The sequence below is a fragment of the Poeciliopsis prolifica genome, unplaced genomic scaffold, assembly GCF_027474105.1.
Source record: "Poeciliopsis prolifica strain line A6 unplaced genomic scaffold, Auburn_PproV2 SCAFFOLD066, whole genome shotgun sequence".
Taxonomy (NCBI): domain Eukaryota; kingdom Metazoa; phylum Chordata; class Actinopteri; order Cyprinodontiformes; family Poeciliidae; genus Poeciliopsis; species Poeciliopsis prolifica.
The window spans coordinates 309980-330946 of NW_026562441.1; the positions used below are offsets into that span (position 1 = coordinate 309980).

Consider the following 20967-nt stretch of genomic DNA (forward strand, 5'->3'; position numbering starts at 1 on the left):
AGCTATGCCCTGCCAGTAATCAGATACCCTGCTGGAATAATTAGCTGGCCAAAGGAGGAGATAAAAGCCACAGATATTAAGACTAGAAAGCTACTAACCATGCATGGAGGGTTCCATCCCAAATCCAGCACCCTGAGACTGTACACGAGCCGCAAGGAAGGAGGCAGAGGACTAGTGAGTGTGAGAACCACTGTCCAGGACGAAACAACTAAGATCCATAAATACATCAGGGACAAAGCCTCAACAGACAATGTGCTCAGTGAATGTCTCAGACAACAGGGAACGGAGGTTCAGGTGCCAGAGATACCATCATGGGAGGACAAGCCCCTACATGGGATGTACCACCAGCAAATAACCCAAGTGGCTGATATCAGTAAATCCTACCAATGGCTGGAAAAAGCTGGACTCAAGGACAGCACAGAGGCCCTCATCCTGGCCGCCCAGGAACAGGCCCTAAACACCAGAGCAATAGAGGCCCAGATCTACCACACCAGACAAGACCCAAGGTGTAGGTTGTGCAAGGAGGCCCCTGAGACAGTCCAGCACATCACAGCAGGGTGCAAGATACTGGTAGGGAAAGCGTACATGGAGCGACATAACCAAGTGGCAGGCATAGTGTACAGAAACATCTGTGCAGAATATGGACTGGAAACCCCGAGATCAAAGTGGGAAACACCCCAAAGGTGGTAGAAACACCAGAGCTGAGATCCTGTGGGACTTCCAGATCCAGACAGACAGAATGGTAAGGCGAACCAACCAGACATTGTCGTAGTGGATAAACATCAGAGGAAAGCCGTTGTGGTAGATGTAGCAATACCAAGTGATTGCAACATCAGGAAAAAGGAGCACGAGAAACTGGAGAAATACCAGGGCCTCAGGGAAGAACTGGAGAGGGCCTGGAAGGTGAAGACCACAGTGGTGCCTGTGGTCATCGGGGCCCTCGGGGCAGTAACCCCCAAACTGGAGCAGTGGCTACAACAGATCCCAGGAACAACATCAGACATCTCAGTCCAGAAATGTGCAGCAGTCCTTGGCACAGCCAAGATACTGCGCAGAACCCTCAAGCTCCCAGGCCTCTGGTAGAGGACCCGAGCTCAGAGGATAAGAACCACCCGCGGTGGGTGATGTTAAGAATTAAACAGAGGAATAACTTGATTTAGCTCGTTAATTAATTCTTTGTCCCGAATTCCTGTGTCTGTGTAAGTGTGCAGAGAGAAAAGAGCAATCATACGACGTCAGACTTCAGATATTCAGAGTTTTATCCAGAGAAATTTAATGCAATTCAGAATGTTACAACAAGCATCTCACCCTAGATTATCCAAAAGTCCAAGACATGACAAAACAGAGACAAAGAACTGAGTAAAAAGACAAAAGATTAACAGAAGATGCATCCTCCGGGAAACTCTCACTCAGCACAAAGAGATTTCAACTTCTGCTGTGAAACAAACCATTTTTTATAGACTGCGTATTCTCCTCATTTAAATATAGCATTAGGAGTGTTCTTTTCCTTTGTGTGGGCTGTCTTAATGTTAATTTTATTACCTCCTGCTAAGGAGCCCCAAAAGCAGATATATGGCCCAGTCTTCTCGTACCAGCCGCTGTCCAGTTTGATATATGATTGCAGCTGCAGTGTTATCTCTGCCTCAAAATGTTTCCACAAGAAAGTAGTTTGTATTTTTAACCAAGCTTGCACACAATGTAATGCTAAATAATGACTATAAGTTTGGATCTAATAAGTAACTAATTCAAAACATGCTTAAAGAAATATAGTTAATTCTAATATAGATAAAATTATTTATAAAAAGTTTTAAGATCCTAGTGAACTTTTGAACCATGCTCAGGAATTTGTTAATTGCCTGGCAGACAGGCTCCCTATGTAAAGAGATCCAAGGAGTCTAGGCCTGTTTTCTGTCTACTCCTCTGCGTTCAGAGAGTCACCAGCTGTCCCAGTTTGGATCTGTATCTAAGTTTATCTTAACCTAAAAGTTAACTTATGTACTATTGTGCTACTTTAAAATTCTTATTCCAACAATGAGAAGGGAATTTTTAATTTTTAAAAATATATAAGTAAATCTTCCTTATGCCAGGCCATATCTTATTGCTTTTGTTTCATCTTTTTGTCCATATTTTCTACAAAACTGTGTGTGTAAAGAGGAAGAGGTTCTCAATGACCTCAGCAACCAGGAAGAGAACTCCAGTTTAGATAAAGAGGATCCAGAACCTCTGCAGATAAAACAGGAACAAGAGGAACCAGAACATCAACAGTTCAAAGAGAAAGAGAAGCAACTCTGCATCAGTCAGGATGAAGAGCAGCTTGTGCTGCTTTTTCTTAAATCATTTTTGTTGTTTTACTTTTTACTTCAATTGGAAAGTTTTTGATCTCTTGAAGAAGATGTTCTATAATCTCTGTGACTGGATTATTTATAACACCAGATTATATTCAAAAGGCTTCCTAAAATAATGGTGTATCTTTTAGAAAACTGTTCTAACATCATTTCCTCAGGAGTCTCAGGTGGAAAACACTAACAGTGAACCAGATCTGTCAGCATACATCATGGACTTAACCTGCCTGCTAATTTCATTTAGTTCAACTGTAACTTAGCTATTTAGGAAGGTCAGCAATTATTCCGACACACTGCAGATCATTTTCTTCCTGAGCTGAATCAGTTGATTGTGTCAGATCAAATACGTTCAGTTTAAAATGCTCTTATTTTGAAATTACACCAAGAGTTTGACGTTGCTAGGTAACGTCAAACTGCTTTGATTAGCTGTGAGATAACAGGCAGTCAGTGTTCCAACTCTTCCATTTTTGTGGAATCTGTTTATCAGAGAAGCACAAACAGAAAATCTGGTAGAAATCCTCTGAAAATGAATCGCTTTGTTACCGATAGTCTTCGAGACATGGGCATTTATATTCCCAAAGAAGGTGATTGTTCATACTGTGGAGATGGTTGGTTCTGCTTCTTCCACTGGCAGAACAGGACCTCACAGTGAGACGCAGCAGACCGATGGATCGCTTCCTTCGCGAAACTCTTCGAGATATGGGAATATATGTTCCCCGTGGTCCAGCTGACTGTTTCTACTGTGGAAGATGTATATTCTGCCTTTTTCTGGCAGCAACAGCACCACAGGTTGGACCAACCACAGGACCTCATGGTTGACCAACCAGAACTCCTCTGGTTGGTCAGCCCTGCGGTCCTCTGTTTGAACCAAGCAGAGGACCGCAGGTTGGACCAACCAAAGGACCGTAGGGTGGACCAACCAAAGGACCGTAGGGTGGGCCAAGCAGAGGACCACAGGTTGGACCAACCAAAGGACCGTAGGGTGGACCAACCAAAGGACCGTAGGGTGGACCAACCAAAGGACCGTAGGGTGGACCAACCAAAGGACCATAGGTTGGACCAAGCAGAGGACCGTACGGTAGACCAACCAAAGGACCGCAGAACCCTGACAGAACAGAACCAAGTATTGAAGAAATCCTACCGATTCCTAGTACGAGTTCTTATACTGAAACGATACGAGAAGATAAGTCACTGACCAGGGAGGACGTTATCAGCACTGGTAAAACATTTGTAGGACTCAGAAAGTTGTATGAAAGCACCCCATTAACTTTAGCAGATCCTGTTTTGATTGAAATACCAGAAACAAATCCTTCAATCATCGTGAGGTTGGATATTTTTTCTGACGAGATGAGGGAACTAATCTCTCAAATCACTAATCGAGCCTTGGCTGAGGTGACAGAAACTCAAGAAGTTCCCCATGATTTTATGGAGACTTCAGAACATTCTTCCACTTTTATTGGGTCTTTTAAGAAAACGTTAAGAAGAGTTTATCACAGAGTTGATGAATTTTCTGCATCTGTCGTTGGGAGGTCTGTGATGCCGTTTCCTGCAATAGGCCTGGCAACCCTTCTGGTGATCCCACTACTGGTAGGTGGGCTCCTAACACTGAGAAAGATTAGACAGTCTTGACACCAGTTACACACTGGCAGCAATCCAAGAAAATGATAATCCTTCAGATTAGCAACATTTTCTTTCAGGTTTCTTGTGGTTTTGCTGTTTCTGACTCATCAAAATGATTTAAATAAACAAAAATAAGCCTTGTAATTACCAACAGCTGTATGAAAACATTCAATTTTCATACAACACATAGACAAACAGGACAAACAACCAGGACAGTATTACATCAGAATAATTCATAAAAACATTTCTCCTGTAACTTAAAAAATTTTTTTCCTCAATGTTACAAAATTTGAGCTGACAAAAAAGCCTCATCGTATTTTGATTTAAGAAAAATAAGTGTTTTTGGATACACCATCATTATCATCATGCTTTAGAAAGGTAATTTATTGCACTACTGGATTTACTTTTGTTCTACTTTTAACCTCTTTGTCTATATTTTATAAGTGCTTGAATCATATCTTCTGATTCAGGCTTCCTTAACAGAATCTGTTCCCCTTTCTGTCAACAAATTTCTTCTTCTTCTTGTAGTGGTGAGTCTAGTTAGAAAACACAGCTTATTCTGATAGATTCCACAGTAACAGACAACAGAGGAAGGAGACGGTTAATATGGGGAGCAACATCACAAAACCCGAAGCACCAATAAAAGACTAAAGAAGCATAAAAAATAAAGTCAAAGAACAAATTTTGACAAACTTCACATTTACAACATTGTTGCATTTATATATATTACATTTTTCTCTGTTATTTTTATTTGCTGTCTCTGAAAAGTGCGTTGATTTTTAGATCACTGCAGTTTTCATTACTTTATTCGATTCCAGAACCAGTCAAGCAAACCTTGTCGTTCTTGAGATGCATTGAATTATTGACCTGTCATATCAGGTCAAGAAGGATGACCTTTGACCTTAACGCTGCACCAGCTGGTGAAGATGTGATCAGTTTCAACCAATCTATATTTATTAACAAATAATCTCAGGAAATGTATCTTTTTTATGTCATGACATATTATTTTTGTTTCTTCAGTAACATTTGCTTAATTTGACCAGATGGTGGCGCTCTGAGATTATAAAGCACTAGTTCTGCTTGAACTACTTCTATGAGCATTTTGTTTTCTTTTAAAAAGATCAAAATGTATAAACTTATTTAAATGTTTGCTCCATTAAAATTTCAGACTTTTCTAGCCTGAAGCATAACCTTCATTGCTGCAGAATCTAAAATCTGCTTAATAAAGTAGATTTTTATTTGTTCTTAAGGTGAACAAATAAAAATCTGTTCACTTTAATAACTGTCTTTATCAGTCTTTATCTTTATCAGGCTGATAAAGACGTTTATCAGCCTTTATTCCTGATAAAGACGTTTATTCCTGTCTTTATCAGGAATAAAGGCAGCTTCCTGGAGGTGTGGCTTTGGCTCAGTCAAAGTAGGAAGCAATCTAAACATTTCCCTACTGCAGATCAGCATCGACGGACCGAGGAGTTCGGTTTAATTCTTACAGAGGAAACTCCTAAAAATTAAGTAACTAAACTAACTAATCGTCGAAGGTGAGCAGAGTCATGTAGTAAAATTTGGAAATTTTTCTCTGAGTAATTTTATGTGAGTTGTTGCTCACCTTTCTCATAAATTGATCTTTATGTAAACAATCTGCTTTGTGGAAAGGTTAAAATTTGCTCTCCTGGACTTGTGTATGTTTTAATGTTCATCATAACTGATGCTAAAATGTTTGTAATGTCTTTAAATCGCTAGTTGTGTAATGTTGTTTTATTGTTTGTATTTTTGGTAATTCAACTTTTAAAGGAGAAATTCTTTTAATTTTGGTTTAGTGTTTATTTTTCTATTTATTTAATGTGCAGCTCATGATATCCTTCATTTCTAGACCTGATCTGAGTGAAAACAAAAGTGAAATGAACATTTAGTCGTTTTAATACAGATAAAATGGAAGCAGGTTTTAAAACACGATTCAAAGTGAATAAAATTAACATCTAATTTCTTGTTTGCAGGTTAATAAAAATGTGGAGGATTGTCTTGTTGTTATCGGTGCTGATCGGGGCTTTGTGTCCTGCTGCGATGGTGAGGAACTGATTTCTTCTGATTTGTTTTTCAAAAGAAATTTTTAGTTAATTATGGTTTTAGAGGATCCTTAACCAAACTTAAGCATAAATAATTATTATTACAGAGACTATTCCATGTTTCTACATGTAGAATCAGGTGTTTGTAATGTGAGTTTTATATTAACATTTATTACATTTTCCTTCATTGCAAATACAAACTTCATTCAGTTTCATTCGACCAAGTAGTTCACAGCTGACTTTATCATCTGACTCCTGCAGGAAGACCTCCGGTCCATGTGAACAACACTCAGCAACAATACCAGCAGAGGAACACTCAAACGTCACACTTTCGTTTCAGTTAACTCTACCTCTGACTCACTGTACATCGATCTGATGGTCATAGAGTCACAAAGGAGCATTTATCTGTATGACAGCAAAAGATCTGCCTGATCCGTATATAAATGATCAGTTCAAAGGTCGACTCAGTGCGACCTCCAGTGGACAGGAACGGGTGGATGAGTTTTTCCTGTCTGACCTGAGGCTGAGCGACGCAGGATGGTATCAGTTGATTGTTGTCAGTAAAGGAAGAAGTAACCTCACAAAAATGGAGCTGTAGTTGGAGGTAAGCTAAAAAAAAAAAAAAACTGACGCATGCAAATCAAACTGTGACCAGTGACTTTACTTAAACAGGATAAACCACGAGTTTTATTTTTTAATATGCCTCACATTTTAAAAATCTTGTTGCTCTTTCAACTATTTTGAATTTTGCTTTTTGGATATAAACTGATGCACTGTAAAAAAATAATTTCGTGATCAAAGAGATTTTAACTAAAATATAATCAAGATAATTATTAATTTTTTATTAATTTTGTTACTTATTCTGAAATAAAACTGTTTATTGTAAAATCTACTTATCCTAATTGAATAAAATAAAAATAATTTTGTTTATGGACAGTTTTGTCAGTGGTTATAGCTTGATATACTATCACAGTTTTTAAGTGAAAATCACTTCTTGTGAATATCTTTCTTTTCTTGTTACAGCCAGAAAAAATGGCCAAGAAACGAGCCCTTCAAATGTAACGGCTAAAGGTGAGGCTGTTGTTCAATATTTTACATTTTTGAAAATGCAAAGTTCTAATAAATCACTTCAGATTTCCTTCTGGTTTATTCAATAGGGAATTAACTTCTGATGGAGATAGAAACCCAATTTGAAGGAATTAAATAGCAATTTTCAGTATTTTTAACTGAACTTGACCTTTACTTGATTGTGCTATAAAATTATACTAAGATAAAGTCTAATTAATATCGGTTGTAATATGTTGCCTTAATTTAATGAGTATTTTTTTTAACTACACCCGGTCAAACTTTTCTACAATTTCTTCAGTCAGCTTCAGTTTCCTCACATAAAACTTGACATTTTCTTCCAGGATTTTATATTTAATGTCTCCTTCTTGCTTGAGCACCTTGAAGTTCAGACATTGATCCCTTCAGTATTTATTTATTTGTCTTACTGCAGTCAGTCGAGGGTTTTACTGACCTGATGTAAAACAGTTCCTCTCACCACACCCAGGTGTGACAGGATTTGTTTCTCAGTCACATGATGGCTGGTTGCCCTGGGTGACATGTTGCTCTGATGTTCAGGAGGTTAAATTAGTTCAAAGCTGCAGCTGCTATTGTAAGCAGAAATAATTCACTAATTCAGATCAAATCAGTTTAATGTTGAGTTCTTACTGAATGATTTTACATTTGGTCAACAAATCAGATTTGCTGCTGGGGTTGAGTCATTTCTGGAGCTGCTGAAGGTCAATATAGTGTCAGTATCTTTTTATTTTTGTGTCTACTGGTAAAAAAAAAAAATCTGTATTTTCTAAAAACGTCAAAAATTTATTTTTGTTTCATCTTTTTGCAGATGTCAAGACAACACAACGGGGAAAGATTGGATGTATGCAGCATTTTGTTTAATTGTTTGTTTAATTGTTTATTTAATTGTTAAATTCTGCAACTACCACCCAGATGACCCCCCATCCATGATATAACTTACCTTACCATGGCTCAGTTTATCCCTTTCTGTCAAACCAGGGTCACACTGACTGAAAAACAAAAAAAAAAATAAGATTTTAAATAATTTTTTGCCGTGGCTTAAAAGTAAAAAATCTTGTGCACCTTGCAAGATGCTGGATGCCAAATCATAATGTCTTTCAAGTCTTTCTTGACAAAATTATCCTTTAGATGCCCAGTGTGAACCCAGAGTTACAGTGAGGGATAAACAAGACATCAGGACACACAAAAGTGTGTCCTGATGTGTCCATCAGGACACACAAAAGTGTGTCCTGATGTTTGGCGGGTTGAGGACATTTTTCTGTCTCAACTCACCTGCACTATGAAATCTGTGGCTTCCTAGGAGATGAAAAGCATCATTTTAGGCTGCCACGCCATTTGAGTTATGCGACTACCTCGTTTTCTATTTTGGGTTGTCACTGTAATGGTGTTAAACTACATGTTCCCCATTATTGCTCTTTGCTTACATCAGTTTTACTTTAAAGTAATTCTCTCTTGCAAAGGACAGACATGAATCCCCAAAAAAAACATGAGGTCTGTATTCCGCAACTCATTTTGGTTGTTCTTAGCTTCATATGGCTTAAGTAGCTTAAAGTCATTTAAAGTTACTTAAGCCATAGTCTAAGTCTGTAAACAAGCTCATCTTTATTCATTATGGGAAAAAGATGATTTTACAGCATGCGTTAACCTTTTGGTGAATTTCCAAAAGCACAAGCGCATTAATTCAACTGACCTTGTACAACTTGTCGGTTACTAATGTAAGGTTTTTTTGGTGAAGCAATCTATTGTTGTATCACCTTTAAGCCTGAAATAGTTAAACTATGATGACAAGTGTTCATGTGTTCAGTTTCAAACAGAAACACTTCAGATGTTAAAGGAACATTTGTCGTGACTGTTGAAAAGTTAGACTTCCGAGCAGTGCTTCCACAACCTTGGATGCACGTTTGTGGTCATGTTAGATGCAGTCATGGTAAAAGAAAGTACAGCCACTTTCAGCTTTAGGGCTTCACGTATCAGAACATGATAAACAAAAACATCTGGTCTCATCAGAACCTGACTGCAACATTTGCTCTGAGAAGCAAATGTTGCTGTTTATTTAGTTTATTATTCTACAGTTAGAAACAACATTTGAACAAATTAAAGGTATTTAACCAAAAGGTTAGAGAAAAAACAAAATACCCAGAGCTTCATGTCAAGTTCATGACGAGTCAATTAGAAGAACATTGAAGTTTTAACTGGACCACGAGTTGAAATGTGGTTCAGTTACACTGATTTAGCAAAAATCTATTTTTTAAAAATCAAATCAAACTATAGGGTGAGGCTGGTAATTTGGACTCATTTTCAGACATCCCAGCTCATCTCAGTCATGAATGAAATTCAGTGTAGCAGCAAATCTACAAGACAATCAAGAGAAAGACACCCAGGAAAATGTTGGACCTAGAAACTCCTAAGAAAGTGTTTATGAAATAAACCTTCATCGTCCTCAATGGAAAGAAGCGACACAGGAAAGAGGAAAAACCCACATCTCTCCACAAACGTACAGTTCTTTTTACTATGACTGCAGGCCAGATGGGCCAACCAACTTTTATTCTGAAAACACTTTCAGAAAAAAAAGTGCTCTTAGTACCCGTGAGCAAGGCACTAAGAGCAGGTTGCTGCTAGTATGGAAAGTGATACTGGTGATTCTCTACTATCAAGTTCAGAGGACTCCAAAGCACTTCATACTGCTTTCAGTCCTTCACTCTCACACTGGTGCAGCAGGTGAGTGAGGCTGCAGCACAAAGCGTTTTGATTGGTTGTCAAAACCTGTAAAATCGCTTCATAAGTTCGTTCACCTTTCTGAATGTTTCATGAGTTTATCTAAGATTTACTCCGGGATGATGTTTCTGTTTCTGAGCTTCTCTCTGGGTTCTTTTATTTTTAGGGCTTTAAAGAATCAAATGTTAGTTTATGGTTTTGGGTAAAAAAAAAAAAAAAGTAATCTCAATTATGACCATTTTAATCCAACTGAATGTTCCTTTAGTCAATTTTTTTTCTTTGTTTGCTGTTTGACTTTGTTAAACTTTGTTAAACTTTGTTCCTTTTAATTTTTTTTATTTCAGTCTGAATCTGCTGTATTGCAATAAATCCATGTAAATATTTGATTTGTGCTGTTAAAATAAAACTCCTTGAGAAAATGTAAGTTATGTTTTTATTGGATTCTACTCATCAACACGTCCTTGAAATTTAATCTAAAATAACAAAAAAAATCCTGATTTGTTCATTTCTAACAGTTTGGTTTCCAGTTCATCCCAAAGTTCATATTTTTTAAAATGCAAACAGAAAAATGAGTTTGCATTTTATTCTTAACTATTAGGTCAAATATTTTATAATTTTTAATAAAATAACTCAGACTCACAATAAATTACAATGATCTGAACTTGCGTTCATCATTCAATAACTTTTTGCTTGTTTGCTTTTACATAGAAATAATTTTACACTTAAGACTTTTTGATTTCAAAGTGTGAAAATACTTTTAACACTTTATTTATTTAATAAGTTAAATAAATCCTGCAGTTTGCTGAGCTTCAGACAAACCAAACGTTCTCATCAGAAAGTCCAGATGAAAATAAATTCTGATGGCGAGTGAAACATCGACGTCTCTGTTCCTCGTTCTGAGCTGAATCTGGTCCAGCAGGTTTTTAATTTGCTCCTGACGCCCAGTTATCCGTTCAGCTGCATTCTGCTGGGCTGCAGCCAAGAACAGAGGAGTGGAAACACAAAACATGATGAAACATCATCGTCTGCGTTGGTGTTTCTCCTGAAATGAAACTTGATTTGAGACGATCGTCTTTCTATTTACGTTAAATTGTTAAACTTCCCAAAAGCAGATCCAGACCTGAAATTCAAACTATTAAATAGTTCTGTGAAATTACAAGGTTTTTAAAGCAGCAGCTGAATTTACACTGCAAAAACACAAAATCTTACAAAGCATTTTTGATATGAAAATATCTTAGTGCACGTCAAATTAAACAAACTAAAGTAACTTTCCAGTAAGTTTTCAGATCTTGTTTAAGTCTAATTTCGTAATACTGATGAAAAAAATCACATCAAACAAGACATTTTTCCATGTTAGAGGCGAATAATTTGTCAAAACAACTAGAACTTTTTCATCAATATCAAGAAATTATTTACTCAAAACAAGACCCTAAAACTTACTGAAAAGTTACGTATTTTAAATGTACTAAGATATTTGGAGACCAAAAATACTTGATAGGATTTAGTGTTTTTGCAGTGAACAGAGTTTTTCTGGAAAATAAACTTGTTTTTGTTTTTAGTTTGTATTTTTTATGTGAGCAGAATAACATGTGACAGTGGGATACAGCTAATGCTGCTGAAGCTTTTAATTTGAGTTGATTTAGAGTAAAGAGATGATTTTAGCCAATTTATCCAGATTTTCAGCTGATATTTTTTCTTTCGTTCCTCCGGATTCTAAACTATGTAACCATAACCAGACATAAAAACGTTAAACGTTTACATATTAATCACATTATAGTATCTGAATATGTAAAATGACCTCCATAATAACTTTCACTCTTATTTTGACCCTTTTTACACCATGCAGCTCTTGTTGCACATTTTGATTCCTAATACCTGGAAAATATTTATTAGGGTGATGAAACAACATTTCACTGCCTCAGACTAGGAGGCAATCTGCAGGAAATGAAGCTCGGTTCGAACGAAATGTGATTTAACAGGTTTTTGTACCTTAAATAGCACAACCAGCATCTGTTGGGATCTACGTCTCATTCCAGACATGTTTGTATGTCAAGGTTACTTTGTGAATCAAGCAGAAGGAAACTTTTTTTTGATCGATTCTGTGAGATTTTATGCTTTTCTCTGCTGTTGATCAGCATTATTACAGTATAAAGTAACATCTTTAAAAATGATAACTGGATTAAAAAACACACTTTAAATGAGCTAATCTGACCAAAACTGGTCTGCAGTCTAGAAACAACCTGACTTCCTGAAACTAAATCTGATAAAAATAGAGAAAAACAAGCATTTAGTGTGAGTTTAAAAGGTTTACTGGTGTAATTTGGATCAGCGGTGGATCATATAAGTATGAGGTTATATTCTTTATCAGACCAAGAAAATCTCATTGTGATCCCGAAATGTGTCAAACGTAGAGAAATCACAGATTTTTCTCATTAAAAATGTTTTAATCCCGTTTAGTTCACTTGTTCTGTTTGTTCTGGATCAGCCTAAAGCAGCAGCAGTTTTAAATCTGACCTCAGATCAGTTTGGGTTTTACGGAGGGATCAGAGTGAAGTGATCCGACTGGTTCTGCTGTTCTTCCCTTTGTCTCTCTGACAGCAGGAATGAACCTTCATGGTTTGTTTTTATCACACCGACGTTTATTTTTCATCTTTTTGGCCCATAAACAGATAATCTGACATGTTTTATTAGTTATTTATAAATGGTGTTGAGAGACACCAGTTCTGAGCTGGAACTGGACCAGGATGAAGCTGAACTGGACCAGGATGAAGCTGAACTGGACCAGGATGAAGCTGAACTGGACCAGGATGAAGCTGAACTGGACCAGGATGAAGCTGAACTGGTCCAACTGGACCATCAGTTCCTCTTCCTGCATTAGCAGCTCGTCCTGTGATTGGATGAGAAGAGAACGTGTCAGATTCTCATTCGTTCCCACAGCCTCAGTGATCAGACCAGTGATCAGACCAGTATAGCTCCACCTCTCTGCATCAGAAGCTCAGTGTGTTTATATGCTGCTTTCATTTTATTAACCAGTTTTTAATTTTTAAAAGAAAAAACTGAATTCTGAGATTAAAATCAGAATTGTAATTATAATTTTTTTGCTTTTCTTAATCCTCTTCTGTATATTTCTGTACAAAGTGCAGATTTATTGTGATGTTTATTATTTTAAATGTTCACTAAATGGCAGTAAAAAACCATGACTGTATAAACAAGGTGACCAAAGAAAGATAAATCTCTGACCAGCACAGACGGTTAATGCAGAAATAAACTTTTATTTTTAATAAGGGTAAAATTGTTGCCAACATAATTTCCTACATTGTAAAATCATAAGAACATTATTAGTCTTTTTTATAACTGAGCTTATATAACAGGTAGAATCATGTCTATACTAAAAGTTGACTTTTTGCTAAAAAGCCAAACTTTTCTGCACCAAATCAGCTTTTATTTGTTTAGCCAAATAAAATAAACTGAGAATATATTTGAACTCAATCGAACCCAAAGTCACTGGAAAGCTACATGTTTTCCTTTTGAAACAGAAAATGTGCTAAAATAATGAACGCGTGAATAAACATCAGATGAATGAAAGCATCGAGTTATTTCATAAAGCATGTTGTGATCTTCAGCGCCCTCTGCTGGCCAGGAACAAACACGGCCAGTAAATCCCTTTGCACTTTAAACCTCATTTTCCTTCCTAAATGTCTCTTCAGTTTTATTATCGTTATAGTTCAGATATCATCTAAACCTCCACTAAAGGCCAGACTCTCTTTTAAAACGGTTTTCTTCAATTGTTTCCCAGATTTCTGGAGTTTTCTGAAGATCTTAACAACTTTGGCTGATTTTCTTCACCGTTTTTATTCATTTCAGCTGTAATTTAAACCACAGGCTTGAAGAAGCTGCTAAACATGAAGATTACCATTAATAATCGCATTTCTTTATAAATATCCTCATTCAGATCATAATATTGTAAAAACCAGGAAACAATTAGCTGAAAAGTTGACATGTAAAAACTGGTCAGCTGTAAGAGAAATCTCAGGTTCTGTTCTGGAGAAACTTTAATGCAGAGACTGAGATCGAGTCCAAATTCAGGGAGCAAAAACAATCTTTAATACATCTGCAGACGGAGAGCAAAAATACACAGCATGAGGCGAAAATCAAAATCTGCTCTAAAACTCAGTTACATTATTCACCTCTCTCTGCGAACAGAGGTGGAGTTTTAATCTTAAAGGACCAAATGAAGGAAAACAAACAGACAGAACAGTTCAGCATTTTACGCTCATTCACCATCATGTCTAGTAAAAACTAAACACTCTGTCTCCATGCAGGGAAGGAGAAACAGCGAGTTCCTGCAGACACAGTTAGTTTGTTCTGCAGTTTCTTTACTATGATACACTGTATGATGCAAATAAAACATTTTCTCCTTGAAGAAAAATCTACTTCACATAAGATATCGATCATCTCCTGATAATAAACTGATATGAATAAGATAAAACTGGAACGTCATCAGAAAGTTTTAAGCTCAGAAATTAAATCAGGGAAGTTTTTTTCATTTAATCTTCTCAACATAAAAATCCAATCTGTCAAACGGATCCTCTGTGATTCCTCCGCTTTTATTATTCCTGTTGAACAAGCGGATCATTTCATCACTTCTGCAGCTGAAACAGGAAAACTGACACCCACAGACCCACGGCAGGACGCGCGGAGCGTCAGATCCACGGCAGGACGCGCGGAGCGTCAGATCCACGGCAGGACGCGCGGAGCGTCAGATCCACGGCAGGACGCGCGGAGCGTCCAGATCCACGGCAGGACGCGCGAAGCGTCAGATCCACGGCAGGACGCGCGAAGCGTCAGATCCACGGCGGGACGCCCGGAGCGTCAGATCCACGGCGGGACGCCCGGAGCGTCAGATGCACGGCAGGACGCCCGGAGCGTCAGATCCACGGCAGGACGCGCGGAGCGTCAGATCCACGGCAGGACGCCCGGAGCGTCAGATCCACGGCAGGACGCGCGGAGCGTCCAGATCCAGTCAGGTTCATGATTTAAACATTTAAACCGATCAAAACGGGACTCAATCAATATTATTGAAACAATTTAATCCTGTTTTGTGTTATTTTAAATTTTCTTTTTCTAGTTCAGGTTCTTTGAGTTCTGTTAAACATTTACTGACTGAACATTTAGGAACATCTGAAACATTTTCACCATTTAAATTTTCTGTTTTAAAGAAACTATATGAAGTTTCTAATCATTTAACTTCATTAGTCCAATAAATCCTGCAGAGTTCTGACGGGTTCGGCGGATTTTAATCTGACTGAGACTCAAAACAGTTTTCAGACTGAATCTTCAGCTGATGATATTTAATCATCTTCTGTTTGAGTTCATTTCTGTAAATGAAGCAGTCGGTGTTGTACCTGCATCTGGAACACGGAGAAGTCAGAGGTCAACCAGAAACATTCTGGCTGACATGGTTTTTCTGTGCTGAGTAAAAACCCTAAAGTTTCATAAATTATCCAGAACAATTTCATTTCTTTTTCACAATAGTGAGATAATCTGCCAGTGTTGGAACTTTTTCATCAACATCAAGGAATTATTTACTTAAAGCAAGATAATTTATTTTACTGAAAAGTTATTTTTGTTTTATTTCAAGTTTACTAAGATATTTGCACAAGAAAACAACAGCAACAGCAATGCACAGTGGCTGATCTCTCTACGAGAGGACCACAGCAACCTCCCTGAGCAAGCCCCGGTAACCATCACTGTGACAGATGTTCAAGAAAAAGTCTCAGGTATGAAAAACTGGACAGCACCAGGGCCTGACATGATCCATGCCTACTGGCTAAAGAAACTCACTGCTCTCCATGAGCGACTGGCAGCCCAAATGAACCAGCTGCTACAAAGTGGGACTCACCCTGAATGGTTAACTGAAGGGCGGACAATCCTAATCCAGAAGGATCCATCAAAGGGTCCAGTCCCACCCAACTACCGACCAATAACCTGCCTCTCCACAACCTGGAAGCTCATGTCAGGCATCATAGTGGCCAAGATAAGCAAACACATAGATAAACACATGAGCACGGCACAGAAGGGTATTGGTGTAAATACCAGAGGAGCCAAACACCAACTCCTCGTAGACCGCACAGTTGCCCGAGACTGCAAAACCCGACACACCAACCTGTGCATGGCTTGGATCGATTACAAGAAAGCCTATGACTCAATGCCGCATACTTGGATCATTGAATGCCTACAGATGTATAACATCAACAGGATTCTGAGAGCCTTCATTGCAAACTCGATGAAGCTGTGGAAAACCACCCTTGAAGCCAACTGCAAACCACTTGCACAAGTGTCCATCAAATGTGGCATATACCAAGGAGATGCTCTGTCCCCGCTACTGTTCTGCATAGGCCTGAACCCCCTCAGCCAAGTTATCAACAAGACTGGCTACGGATACCGACTCAAAAATGGGGCCAACATCAGTCACCTCCTCTACATGGATGACATCAAGCTGTACGCCAAGAGTGAGCGAGACATCGACTCACTGATCCACACCACCAGGATCTACAGCACTGACATTGGGATGTCATTCGGACTAGAGAAGTGTGGTCGGCTGATCACACAGAGGGGGAAGGTGATCCATACAGAAGGAGTCTCACTCCCACAAGGAACAATAGCGTCTACTTGCGTCTACTTGCAACACGTGTCAAACTCATGGTCCGGGGGCCAAACGTGGCCCGTTACAGCTTTTTATGTGGCCCTCCAGACTCCATATTACATCTTTAAGTCCCTCTAGATTTTCAACAAATCTGCAAAACTCAAACAAAATTCACACAATCTACAAACTCCCACATTTTATTCAGATTTTTACTGCAAATTTTTCTCAAAAGATTTTGGTTTAAGTGACTGCCGCTTAAGTTATGACCCATGATTAATAAAAATGTTTAACATCATACATGAGCACAAAAATCATACAAATTTCTTAGATACTTTTAAATTAGAACCACAAATCATGATCATTGATCATCGCAATAAAAATTGATCATTTTGATTTAAAAAAATCCATTCTGTCATTTACAGCTGCAGCGATTTGATGCCTCTATCGGATGTTAATGTTGGCCAATAACCAATATTTACCGATGTTATTGATCCCTCCTCACCAGTGAAGCTCCTGTGCTTCAGGTAAACCCCCCACCGTGCGGCGCCGCGTCACTGTGACATCATCAAACAAATATCACATGACCAATGGTCAACAACGACCAATCCTCCAGAAAAACAGCAACAGCCTTGAAATATTGATCTGTAATTTCGGTTCAGTTTCACGTTTATGTTACATAAATAATATAATCAGACTTTACCAACGTTAACACGTTAGCGTTATGCTTCTATTGGTGCTTTATTTGTACCACTTTAAGTTTTTCTGTGCAGAAAATAATAATTTCTCTTTTGTAGAGCAAATCTGAAGTATTAAAAAGAAAATGCAGCTGTGATGCAAAGATAAGGTTCTGTTTCAGGTTATTTAGTAAACAGCAGATCTAAATTTTTCTGGTTGTCTTGATTTCTGTAGATTCAGCAAATTAGCGAATCATTAAAACATTGATATTTGTTTCTGGGTAAAAGAGCAAACGTTGGATTGAAGCAACATTTTTCTGGTGATAATCTGTTGTCTTGTTGCTCTGAACTATTTTACATCCAGAGTTTCTGACCTGCTTTGTAGATTTTGTTTTAAGTGTTGATATTTTAAGTGTTGACTCATCATCAGTGACGGGTTTTAAAACTGGAAACGTGGCGGCAGCTTTAACCTTTACTGACCTTTATGTGGCGACGAGCTTTTTGATCGATTTTTACTGCAGGCGTTGATCCTCCTCTTTTCTTTTGGTTCTTCTAAAATAGACGTTTAAGTCATAAAACTCTGGGATTTTTTAAACATGTTGAAACAAGAACAAATGATGATCAAGTCTTAATTTAGACACTGGTGGATGGAGCAGCCAAAAGTTGTACTTTAATAAAAGTAGCTTTACTTCAAAGTATTTTTACTAAAGTAGTAAAAGTTAAAAGGGTAAAATGTGTTTGGTAAAAAAAGTTCTGATAAAGTCATTTAAAATTAAAAAATTACGTCATCATGCAGACAAAAACAGAAAGTTAAGTGGAAATTTAGGTGTTTTAAGAACCAAAATGGCAATAATTCATATAAGTAACAAAAATAACAAACTTAGGCAAAAGAAAATGTTTCCAAATTAACTTCACTTAAAACTATGAATAAAATATTTGTTCCAGTGACTTTTTTCTGTTAATTGTTGGATCATTTTTCAGTTCGTTCTAAAAAAAACTATTTTATGTCGTTTAAACTTCCTGGATGTTTAACGTTGAAACTCCAACATTTTATCAGTTTTATCATTTTAGAAACTGCAGTCAACCAAATCTCGATTCTCATTTTGAAATTTTGATTCTCTGTTCTTTTATTCTGCAGGTCCATAAATTATCTGTTCATGCTCAGATTGAGCACAGGAAGTGCAAACGGAAGGGGGTAAATCCTGAGGGAACTGAACAGACGGATGAATGAGACACCTGCGACCACAGAGCTGCAGAAACCGTTCATACATGTAAGTATTAAAGTAATCTATTACTTTTAAGGACAAATATGTTTGTTGCAACAAGAGGCTTTAATGAGCTTAGAAAACAAGAAGGGGGGGTTTGCTAAAAAATCCTTCAAACATCAACATGTGAAAAGCTCAGCCTGTCCTGCTTGAATAAACATCAATAGAGCTTTGGGCTAATCTGTAATCTGACTACTGTTTGGATTAAATCTGAGATTTTTACAGAAATATCAGGTGAAGCTAAAACAGCTACATAAGGAGTTTAGGGTAAAGCATTTACAGACAAAAACGTTATTTTATCTTAAATGTAAAATGTTTGTATTTATTGTACAGTTCTGTCATAATTTCTGCTCTGACTGGGTTGTTTTATTTAGCTAATTGTCTTTTGTCAGGGTCTATATACTCCAGTTAACGATTAATTGATTTCTAAATTAGTTAACGGTTATTTCAACAATCAGTTAATTGTGATCTGATTAACCGTTTCAATCCTGCTAGAAAGTGGAGTTAGTCAGAGGAGGATAAGTGAACTCCGGTGCTGTTTGAGTGAATGTGTGAATGCCAAACAGACCAGAAATGGCTCCAAAAGCAGGAAGTGGACTGCGCAGGGCATTCTGGGTAAATGCAGCCAAAAGAAGCGTGCTAGCCTAGCGCTAGCCAGTCCCAAAGAGCAATCCTACTGTTGCACTGAGTCTATTCTTCAGAGGTTTTCATGTTATTTCCTTCCTCTGGTTCTTGTTGTAGCGCCCCCACTGGTGAGGAGAGGAACTGTTTTGTCAACTAAGTGACCAAATATTTGATATTAATTGATCAAAGTGTAAAAATATAATATAATTTATGATTATTATTAGAAGCATATTGATTAAAATGAACACAAACACTGAGCCATATTATTACATTTTCACTTTTAAAAAGAGCAACTTTGTATTTTTAATAATTGCATGTATGTTATCGCATAAAGTATTACAAATTATGTTCAAGGATGTATTTATTTACATTTTGTGTTGATTTTAAGACATTCCTCAGTTATATTTTGTAACTTTATGGCCACGTTGTGCTAACAGAGAAGAGCCCTTCCAGAAACAGCCGGCCTATTATACAGGATTTATAAAATAAAAATTTTTTATCTTAAACTTGTAAAACAAACCTTTATTTACATTCTCTTGCAGGAAACATGATGCAGGCGATAAAGTTCCTCCTCTACATCTGTGATCTCTGCAGTCAGTTTTTATACTCAATTATTCTTTATTATCTTACCTTTGAAAAGAGAAGCGTCACGAACTGCTCGATGGTCTACAGAGCCAAAGAAAACGACAACATCACCGTCGATTGGAGCACTAACATGAAAACTAACTGGACTCTCATCAACGTGATCTGTGAATTTGTCTCGGACTCGGTAAAGATAGTTTTCGACACAGTCGGAGGTTCCCTGGTTCCGGCTGATGAGCAGTTTGCAGGACGGGTCCATTTGGACAAAGACGCTCCCCAGGAGGCAAAGATCCGACTCCATCTGTCCAGAGTCCAAACCGGAGACTCTGGGATTTACACCTGCTACCTGAACGCCGACTTCGATGACGTCACAGAGAAATGGAGACTTCAAATGAAAGGTGAAAAAAAAAAAAAACATAAGACGTTTTTGTCAAACAAGAAAAGAAATGTCACTGAACTGTTTTTTCCCCTGCAGAACAATTTGTTCTGAACGTTACGATTGGAGGAAATGACAATCCGTCAGGAAACATACTTTTTGTCGCGACGCCTCCATGTAAGTCTGTGGACTTTGATACAGTTTTCATGCTTCCACTTCTGTTTCTGCTGCTCCTAAAAACATCCCAAGAGCTCAAACTAAACAACCCAACCATGTTTGGTGATACGTTGTCCTGCGTTCAGTCTGAAAAACGCGTCCAAAACTCTGAGTTGGACGCTGGACATTTTGCTCCAGACTCGTTGTTTTTCGTTTCTTTCTTTGTACAACGGCGGATGAAACTGAGAGGTTGCCACCAAACTATTATGCAGTGAAAGCTTGTTCATAACGGAGGCTCAGATTTATTTTCTGAACATTTTGTGTTGAGTTTCTACTGAACAAACGACGGCGGCTGATACCTAGCAACCCAATCCTAACTCCAGCAGATTTGGTCAGCCGTTTTTTTGTTTTAAACTGTTAGCATCCATTTTCATGTGAGTGTAAAGTTGAATTGGGGGCGTGGCCAGCAACAGCTTATATGGATTTAAAGTGACAGGATAACGAGTTTGCTCTGTTGTTTCCTCCACTTCTCCAATTTAAGGAAGCGTTTATAAAGTCACACCAATGTTTGTGTTGTTTTTCCTAATCTTTTTGGAAACCTGACAAAACAGCATAAATATTTGTTCTTTTAGTTTTTATTCTGATGCTTTTTCTCCATGCAGATGCTGAACTCGCTCCAACCGGACCGGACCAAACCATTAGATTGGCTGTGACACTTTCAGTCGCTGCTGTATTTGTGGCTCTAATACTTTACATTCTTTACCGTTTTGTTCAATCTCGAAGGTAATTTTCAATGTGACTCTAATTCAAAACCAGTAAGA

The 20967-nt window shown here is 37.8% G+C and overlaps 1 long non-coding RNA gene across 1 annotated transcript; it reads left to right on the forward strand.

The window, feature by feature from the left end:
- Positions 1-19888: 19888 nt before the first annotated feature.
- On the forward strand, positions 19889-20967 carry LOC129351459 (uncharacterized). Its single transcript, XR_008604735.1, has 3 exons — positions 19889-20012; positions 20090-20167; positions 20809-20967. It is a non-coding gene; the product is annotated as an uncharacterized LOC129351459 (long non-coding RNA).